The following is a 10,516-nucleotide window of genomic DNA, read 5'->3' as shown; positions in this document are numbered from 1 at the left end:
TGTGTTGGTTGCTGTTGTGTTGGTCGATGTTGTGTTGGTCGATGTTGTGTTGGTCGATGTTGTGTTGGTCGATGTTGTGTTGGTCGATGTTGTGTTGGTTGCGGTTGTGTTGGTTGCGGTTGTGTTGGTTGATGTTGTAGGTATTATGATGTGGTTGTAATATTAATTTAAATAGGTCCATCATCTGCTTATTATTTTGCTCCGCCATTTCTGTTGCTCTCTGGTGTTGTTGGACAGCCATTCTCTCTGAATGGCGGAGAAAACATTCCTCAGTTTCCCTATCTTGCCTTGCCATTTCTGTTGGGAATGTTTTTAAAACTCTCCAGTTTAGTTTTCTTCATCTTTTTGAGGTTGGTTGCACAACTGAAAAACAAATAAATTGTCAAAATCAGCCAAAATTGAATATGGTGATATGATGTGCTGCCAAAAACTGCATTTCAAAACACTACACTCATTTCTAAAGTGACACTTACCGACAGCTTCTGGCACTTCTGCTTGCTCTTCTTCTGGCTCTCCTCGGCGGTGTCCAATTCTACAGCATCACCATCTACTGAATTTGTCGATTTTTCAATGCTAATTTCTAAGTAAAATATTCTAAAAATAAAATCGCAATACAAAAACTGAAAGAAAGATACTTCCTAATAATTAAGAAATAAACCTGAATTGTATTTATAAATAATAAATATCTTACCAAGGCTTTCATCAACACCAATGCTTTTTTTGGCACACTGAAAATCATCTGTGTAAAAAGAGTTTAAATCAAGTCTGATTTAAAACAAAAGTGCATCACCCCAAGCATCAGCCCTAATATTATTATGCCACAACTGAACTTTCACTTACCCACAAGCCAAACCTGACAAGTTTTAAATTTTTTCCGTCGCTCTTTATCTGGTGCCTGGTGTCTTTTAGCCTTATTGGTTTGGTTTTGCGTCGACCAGTAGCAATATGTATCATCCTTTGGGAAAAAACAAGGAAATTCACAAACTTGATTAATAATTAATAAAGTGTTGGATATTATTATTAATATTATTAATCAATATATGGTGATTAAAGAATTAGCATTAAATGTTGACTTATTCATAATGCTTTTGTTGAATCAAGCCACGATTCTGAAACTATCTCTACTGTCTCTTCATCTCCATGAAAAGACTAAAAAATGAAACAAATTATATAGGGAATTTTTTTGTGAAGGCCTCGCAACGCATGTGAATTTTCATTTTTTAATTATTATAAATTGTTTATTAATATCATTTTGTATTTAAATAATTTTACATTTTTATAGATTTTACATTTTTATATTGTAAAATAGATAATTAAATTGAATAACATTTTGGGCCACTATTGAGTTAATCATTAATTTATACTTCAATTTGTTTTTTTACAATTTACCAATTAGATATCAAAAATATATGGTTGAAGAATTTTCTTTAAATTACTAATTATAAAAATTTTGGTACGGATATGCACTTATATATAATAATATATAAAAAAATTCATTAAAATGGGAAAAAAATACACAAGGGGGTCAACAGATGTTGCACGCTGTTATTGTTAAATCATTATATATTATTAATATAATTTTTATTTAAAAGTTCTGGTAAAATATGGGATTGCACTATTATGAACGGCTGACTTTGGCTAATGGCTCAACATATTTTTTTGGATTGCGAAGAACCATATTGTGAGCTGTGTTATTTCTATTGAACCACCATGAAAAGCGATCGTCTTTTGCGCAAGTTTAAGGCACAGCTTTGTTCTATGTTCAGATAGGGTTAGGAGGTTAAGGTTGTTCAGTGCGTGAGGATAATGTATTTGAAGGGTCCATTGTTATCGTGTGTTTTAACAACAATGTAGCAAAGCCATAAATACAGCGCTACCACAGTCAATGTAAAACTTCATGGCTTAATAGTCTTCATCCGTCTTCCAGGTAAGATTTTTATACACGTATTCCTATTGTCCATTTTGTAGACGTTAATGAGACTGGAAACACAAGGTGTGAAAAATAGATGTGCACTACAGAAAAAGTGTTTTGTTATTGTCATCATTTTCGTTTGTTTTACCCTGCACCTCACAGTAAATTAAGTCACTTATAACATAGCAGTTCTTTGGTTCTTTGATTCATAATTGTTCTCGCAGTTTCTTCACTGAGCCTCTTAGCTATTTGAACAATTGGTCGTTTTCCTGATCGGCAAATAATTCTCAAAAGGAAATGCGGAACAGTTATCCAGATTTCCAAATTCTTTTGCCACTTTCGCTAAGTGTAACATACTGTGTACATTGTATACTAGAAATTCTTCTCCGTACAAGACTCTGCCCTGTTCAACAAAGTAAACTAATAATTGGCTGGCGTATTTGGGCTTACAAGGATGCAAGTGGCCACACTAAGAGTATTCCATTGAGGACAATTTTACCAGTGTAAAGAAGAAATTGTCTGAAGAATTCAGTTGCTTTCCATCGGTCAACTTCAAACAGACTTCTCGGTTTCCTTTGAAAGTCGTTTCTGATAGATCCACGTAAAGCAATCAACTTATCACTAACGTTACTAATTTGAGCGGCAGACATTCATACTCTTATCAAGTTACCCTTTCCTCTCATCTAGATTTGTATAAGTTTCCTCATTTAACACCTAAACAACTTTGGTGCATATAATTGACGGGGAATGACTTAATCAGGGAGCTGTATGAAAGGAGTTCATCAGATTGGTTTCGAAATGACTCGTACATTCTCTCTTCTAGCCCCACTACTTGCTGATATGTTATCCTTCTTTGCGTATTTATTCTACGTGAAAGAAATAACACAACATTTTTTTTTTAATACAGAAACTATCTTACTGCGTTATGTATATAGGTATAGTTAGGTTTGATTAGACAGCGGTTCGAACTTGGGCCAATACTGGTACCGTAGTAAGTAGCCATGTGATGTAGTGGACTGCTATTATATTATTATGTATTTACTGTTGGCCTAGTTGTATATATACAGTATTTCATCGATATTGTGTAATATTATTTTATTTATCATTGTCAAATAAGCACATACATACCTACTAGTACTGTCAGTGTACATTTATAGGCTAGGTCTAGTTAGGGTGTAGACTAAAAAGTGAATAAAAACCCCAAACTGTCATAACTTACCACGTGGTAGAGCGTCGTCATCATTACAAATGTGGAGACATTGTAGCATCAGCATGAACTGGTTCCTCGACATAATCGTCCTAAAACCTCTCTGATCTAAAAACCAATGCTGAGACCAATTAGACCGGGCGCCCGGAAGATTTATTCATGTGAAAAGATACAAAAGGTTTGATGATGTAGTTAGGTGCGTATTAGGGCGAGATGCAATATTCGACATTGCTGCCGGGTCACAGCCTGTACATAGGGCCTGTGGGGATCATAACATAGGGGGGTAAAAATGCATTTATTTATGTGAAGCGATACAAGGATAAACTTTTTTGGATATCATTCGCAGTGGGCTACTAATGATTACATCACCAATGACAGCAACTTTATCTTGTACGTGGCGCCAAACAGCAACATTTTAGGGCCACGCCCAAATGGGTTTATTCATGTGAAGCAATACAAGGTTGAATCTTTTTTTAATGGCAGCAGTATATATTGGGGATGACAAAAACACCAATGACAGCAACTTTATCCTGTACATAAGCTCAGACAGCAGCCCTAAAGGTCCGCAGTTTTCCCTATTCGGCTATATACTCGGCGCGTATGTCGTCTAATGGCGTTCAGCTGAGTTAGAAATACGTGATACGGACTCGGACTGACAATAAATACACAGTAGAATGATAAAACAATAAATAAAGAGAGCAGTTTGATTGCTTCCTGTACCAAATCATCAAACATCAAACTCTTAGGAACTCGCCCAAAATGGGTTTATCCATGAAGTGTGTAATCATTTTTAAGCAGCTCAAATACCCGAGGCTCCATTCGTGATCAACAATGTCGATAATACAAACACATTCACGATAACGAGTGACTTTTATTTTATAATTGAAATATATCTTTATTTTGGAATAATAAATAACACCAACAAAAACACTTAAAATAACCAACAGCAGATTTGTATTTTAGGGTATCATTTTGAACAATCAATATTATATCAAAATCATTATTTCACAACACAAAATAATATAATTTAAGAATATTTTACAGATAAACTAATTAATAATTACACTCATAATGATCGACACCGGTACCGATTATTGTGCATTATTATTATAACTCGATTTAAATATTGTTTTAATTACACACTAGACACTAGTGATATGTCTATATGAAAAAAGGCAACGAAATCTAAATTTGCAACATTTTTTACATGACATAACATAATAGTAAAGTAAATAATAGTTCAAATTCAACATAATCACTTAGAGAATTGGTAAGGTATAGATTAGACTATCATAAAATCAAGAATACTTGCATTAATTTCAATATTGAAAATAGATTCATTCGCGCCAATATTCAGAGACTCATCTAATTCGGTATTCGGAATAGATTAACTGACTTCAGTATTCGGAATAGATTCACCGACTTCAGTATTCGGAATAGATTCACCGACTTCAGTATTCGGAATAGATTCACCGACTTCGGTATTCGGAATAGATTCACCGACTTCGGTATTCGGAATAGATTCACTGACTTCGGTATTCAGAATAGATTCAATGACTTCAGTATTCGGAATAGATTCACTGACTTCAATATTCGCAATAGATTCACTGACTTCAATATTCGCAATAGATTCACTGACTTCAATATTCGCAATAGATTCACTGACTTCAGTATTCGGAATAGATTCACTGACTTCAGTATTCACAATAAAATCACTAACTTCAGTATTCGGAATAGATTCACTGCCTTCAGTATTCGCAATAGATTCACTGACTTCAGTATTTGGAATAGATTCACTGACTTCAGTATTTGGAATAGTTGTAAAATAAAAAAATAAAAGTTGTTTATTTATCATTAGTCGAGGCAAGTAGTGCTGTAATGCATTCTCATTCTTTCCACACATTACCTTTAATAGGAATATCTTGAAATGGACTATCTGGTGATTCATAAAGTAAATGATCTGAGTCAAATGGAAGTTCTTCAGCGTCAACATCAAATGTGACAACCCATTTACTTCCATTTTTTCTTTTTACTGTCCCAAACAAACGAGTTCATGTAAGGCACTACATAATACAGTACACTAATACTAAGCCTAGCCTAGGCCTACAACTAATATAATAGGCCTAGCAGTATGATAGAATATTGCAGTTGCAATGATAAAAAAAATAAAAAGGTAAAGGTACTTACCTATTAATATTAGGCGCTACTGCAGTTTCGCACCACACCTTTATATCTTCGATTTCTTACCAAAATTTTCTTTTTTCACACTCACAACATAATATTATGTAACAAGTCTATACGATTTGACCACTTACGATGTAAATTTCCCAAAAAATAATATAATTATCAACGCATTTCAACGATAATTGGCTCGCTGTCATCAACGCGACAATTGCTCGCCATTTTCGTTCAACAACTAATTGCCAGAATGTTTCATTTGCCCAAAAATTTATAACTATACAAACTATAGAGGGCAGAGTTATAAAATCTAGTTAGACTTTGGTGACGATAACATCCCAGTACAGTAGTTGTAATTCAATGACATGAAAATGCACTAATATCGCAAACAAAAAGATATTTTCTATAACTTTTAATACTAATATACGTACGTACATACGTCACAACATATTATGTTAAAATATTAAAGTTTGTCGCAGCTGAACTAGAATGGTTTATATATAAACATTAAAAAAATTGAATGTCTTTGGTCAGAATATGGTGAGATTAACAGCTATGATTTTATGGTCGTGATAAATAACTCAACTATAACGGTTGCATATTGTTTATTATATTATTTGAAAATTCAAATCTTTCTAACAACTAGATAAGAATAACAAACAACAGCATTGTTTTAAGTTTTTAAAGTTCAGGCTTTTGTCAGCAGATAATGTTACAGAGGATAGAGTTCCGTGGCTATCTGATTCCATAAATGAAAAAAAGGCGCATCGCTAAATCGCTGATACCACATGATTTCTGCGAGGTAATCAGCTATCATTGCTCTGTTCGTTGGTCCGTGCATAGCCTTCATCTTGCTTTTTGCCCTCTTCCACATAGATTCCACCCGATTGGTGGTAACTCCCGTTTGAGGATCGACAAAGTTTCTCGTATGGTTCACCGTCCCATGGACGTAACCATGATTGGCAAGTTGACCATATGCGGCCCACATGTCTGACCAAATTATTGATCCCGGACGTATCCACTGCGTGATTATCGGAATCAAAGTTGCGGCGTTTCTTCGTGGCACTGGTACCAGTAGACCAAGATGGGTGGCCGGTTCATATGCTCCAAAAATCCACTGCTCTGGTACAATCCTTCCTGCATGGTTTTTCCTTTTTGCAAAAAGAGATTCGTCTATCTCAACCAATATTCCCGGACCTCCGAGCTGTTGTGGATGGTTTACGAGGTAGTTTGCAGCAACGTCTCTGCAGAATTGCATCCAGTCCACTACAGTATGATCTGACCCAATCTTCTTCAAAGTTCTCCCCTTACCGTTTCGTATGAAGATCCTCTGGATCGTCCACAGTTGGTTGACCAGACCACAAAAAAGTAAACGCAATAATCTTCCACAAGACGAGGTGCGACTTCTCAAAAAAACTTCCCTTTCAAATACTTACTGTTTTTCTGCAGTTCCGGGTGGGGCAGCGAAAAACTCGACCGTCGCTACATCTGTTGTCGATCCCTTCTTGGCAGATAACATTGCATGTAGGACAAACCATCGTCACTGGTAACAAACCATACCGTCTGCACCACGCTATAGTAGCGGGAATGTTTTCCATGAATCGGAAAGCAATTGTGGCATATCTGATGGATTCAAACTCGGCTCTATCCGGCAATGGCCGTACAGCGGGACCTGCTTGAGCCATATTCAGGAATAAATTCAATTAACGAAAACGGAAAGAAAGCGGTAAAGAAAAGGCAAACTTTGAACACTAAAGACTTTTTGGTTCGAGAATTCTCCCAAAAAGTTGGTGGAATGTTGAACATTCCGCACAAAAGTAAAGTAGATCTATCATCTGCCCCTTACACTCGATTCGACCATCTTTTTTGTTTCGTTAATTTTCCAGCCATATTAAGTACCGTACTGACGCGGGTATAAGCCCACCCCCCTCGAACATGAAATCACGTCAAGTTTGGGGGGTGGGCTTATACCCGAGGATCCAAAAATGCAGATCGTCAAAAACAGCATATGTACACTGTGTATTCCACCATGCGAGCGAGCGCCCTCACGTGTACGACGTTGCCTCTAAATACACGAGGTGTAGAGTGTCGGAAAATTAGTTCGTGTAATTTATCGTAGAATATCTTATTTTAAACATCAATTTAACAAGAATTTATCAAGCAGAAAAGCAAGTATACAATGTTCGTTAAATAGAAATGTACCAAAGAAATTTAATAAGCTTGTTTATGGCAGCCGATACCAAATAGTGGTTTTCCGTTTTGGCAACTTGTAGCGTCGTGTGTGAAGCGATCTTTGACCGCGATGGAGTGTAAACAAAACAGGATCGCTAGGCCTCATATGGCCTAGCGTATATTAGCCTAGCTTGGTTATGATCAAAGGTAGGTATATTCGGTGTATGGACGTCGCCAAATGCAAAATAATGTATTACGACACACACTGTAGATCTTCGAATTAATGGGTGGGCTTATACCCGAGTGCCTCATTTTTCATGAAAATTAGTCAAAAGTCGGGGGTGGGCTTATACCCGAGTATGGGCTTATACCCGCGTCAGTACGGTAGTTAAACAAAAATCATGGATTTTCTATTTGGTAAACGCAAAACACCAGACCAGATGTTGCGTCAAAATCAACGGGCGTTAAACAAGGCTTTGACAGATCTAGATAAAGAGAGGTCAAAGATGGAACAACTACAAAAAAAAGTTATTGCAGATATAAAGATGGCAAAACAAGGAGAAATGGTTTGTGACTGCCGTGCCTTATAGCATACTTGTACAGTATTATGGTATTATTCTAGTTAACAGTATACTGTAACGCTCATAGGAATAAGACACTTCCAATTAGCGACTGTTGTATTATTTTGTATGAGTAAAGACAAGAAGAATAAATAGTTTATAATCATGTGACAAAAAACAAGTAATTGTACTGGTCCTCTTCCAATTAACACTTTCACCGCCAGGCATTCAATAAAGGAAGTACCCCTCACCGCCAGCCATTTTAGATAAATTTACCTGTTTTTCATAGCAAAGGTGTTTGTACCGTATATTTCGGTGTATAAGTCGCACCTGTGTATAAGACGCACCCCCTAACTGAGAGTAAAATATCGGTATTTTTTATATCGTCCATGTATAAGACGCACCTTATTTTTCATCAAAACAATGTTTTTTTAAATTGTAATCAATATTATTGTAATAATATATTTTGTTATATCTACAACGGAACGGCGTCCTTTATTTAGGTTTTTTCATACCTAGGCTCGGCCGCACCCAGCCTCAACAAGTTCTTTCTAACTTGTTATTCATGAGTTTCGCCGCAACATCGAGTGCATGACCGTGTGTGTAACACGTACGTGTGTGGGCTAGCCTCGCTCGATCATTTCGAGAGGGCGCACGTTTTCACGGACAATCGTATTCGATTAGTATCTATGTATCCGAGAAGTGTATACGCTAGGTCCATGCTATAATCAACTGGAGAATATACTAATCGAATACCGTACACCATGTGGCCGCCAAGAAGAGCTTGCGCTAGGCTAGGGGTACGGCGGTCGTGCGTATAACTATAAATACACCATGTGGCCGCCAAGAAAGGGCTTGCGCTGGGGGTACGGCGATCGTGCGTATAACTACTGTATAAATAAATACTATTCCAATCGTACGTAAACGTTTACAAATGAAATTTTATCGGAGCGCCATAATGAACAAATCTTTTCATCATATTTAGTATAACATCATGCTAAAATGCCTTGAAAACTAGGCAGAAGCAGGTTGCCGTTACGTTAGTTAGTTACTGTAGCTAGGCCTAACCTAGCAAATGAGGTGACGATAGCCTAAGGCCTAGCTAGGCCTACTATGTACAATCTGTGTGGTGAGGCATATGTTCGGTGTATAAGACGCATCTTTAATTTAGAGGTCAAATTTGCGTGTCAAAAGTGCGACTTATACACCGAAATATACGGTAATCAGAATAACATGCAATATACACTCAAATAATGAGATAGAAATAAACTTTCCAATGGTACCAAACACTTTATTGAAACTTGGCTCACTTTTAGCACTTTAGGCTCAATCGGAGAACAAAGCAAAGATAATGAGGTTTTTAGCCTGGCTGCACTGTCTGTCAGTGTCACGTTTCTCAACCTATTCTACAAACTAGCGTCTTTCAACTTGCCCTCCAATTCAATGAGCTTATCATATCCTGTGGGGGAGTAAATCTGAGTATGCTGAGTAGCTTGCTGGGGCAGCAAATCAAATTGCTCTTTTTAATTTCCTATAATTGTGTGCAGCTTCTTCAGTACATTCCCAAACCTGCCTTCCCCATGAATTGCCATCCTCTTTCCTCCTCTAAATTCATAAATACATATGTTGTCAGATTTAAATGAAACCTGTTCCAACAGTTTCAATGTTTGTAACGGAATCTGGCCATTCTGCATCCCTCCTTTCCTGTCAAGTCAAGTATAAGAAGAATCACTATTTGAGAAGATTCAATGCCAGTTAATGAATTTAGTGAGTTTGTTAATTACATTTATAAATTAACTGAACACAGGTCATTAGTTCCTATATCTAGGATTAGAATTTCAGGATTAAAGTTACATGTTTGTAAAGTAACATTTAATTCAGTGGAAAAACGAAAGAGACCCAGAAGCGGAGAACGACATACATCACTTAAGATGCATGGTGACCAAGGTCAACAGAATTCTACTGCCTCAGCAAAGTTACATCCACTGCGACAAGGAAAACGAATAGCACACACAGCCAGGATTGCTCGCATTTGATGTAATTTACAGTGAACTCTGTCTAAGGAAGTAACTTCTGCAAAGAAAAAACAACCAAAGGAAATGACAGCTGCGCAGATCACGTGGTCAGGAATCGTGAAGAAATTAAAAATAGATAGAATTGCTGGAACCAAAAAGATTGTTAAAGTGGTAAGCTCCAAACCAAGACCCATGCACATATATTTCTGAAATGTTATGTTATTTCTGAAATGTTATGTTACTTCTTCATTGGTTTGCTGGTCAACCCTGCCTATATAACAGTGATTTAAACAATTAAACTCCTCTGGAGTTAAAACATCAGTTTAACAATTGCAGTCTTCGAAGTGTTGATAGTGTTGCAGTATTCAATATGTTGTCCTGAATCAACTTGTCTTTATCTTTGGTGTCTGTCAGTGTCACACCCTCTGTCATCATTTTCGAGTGTTTCATTTCTCTTTCCTGCTGTCACATG

General features: G+C 36.7%; 1 pseudogene; it reads right to left on the bottom strand.

Annotated features, from left to right (window-relative positions):
- Positions 1-6,009: 6,009 nt before the first annotated feature.
- On the bottom strand, positions 6,010-6,982 carry LOC140047587 (uncharacterized; annotated as a pseudogene).
- Between the last annotated feature and the right edge of the window lie 3,534 nt (positions 6,983-10,516).

Source organism: Antedon mediterranea, chromosome 4 (genome assembly GCF_964355755.1).
Source record: "Antedon mediterranea chromosome 4, ecAntMedi1.1, whole genome shotgun sequence".
Lineage (NCBI taxonomy): Eukaryota > Metazoa > Echinodermata > Crinoidea > Comatulida > Antedonidae > Antedon > Antedon mediterranea.
Note: the sequence above shows the minus strand (reverse complement) of the source record. Positions and strands in the feature narration are given on the sequence as shown.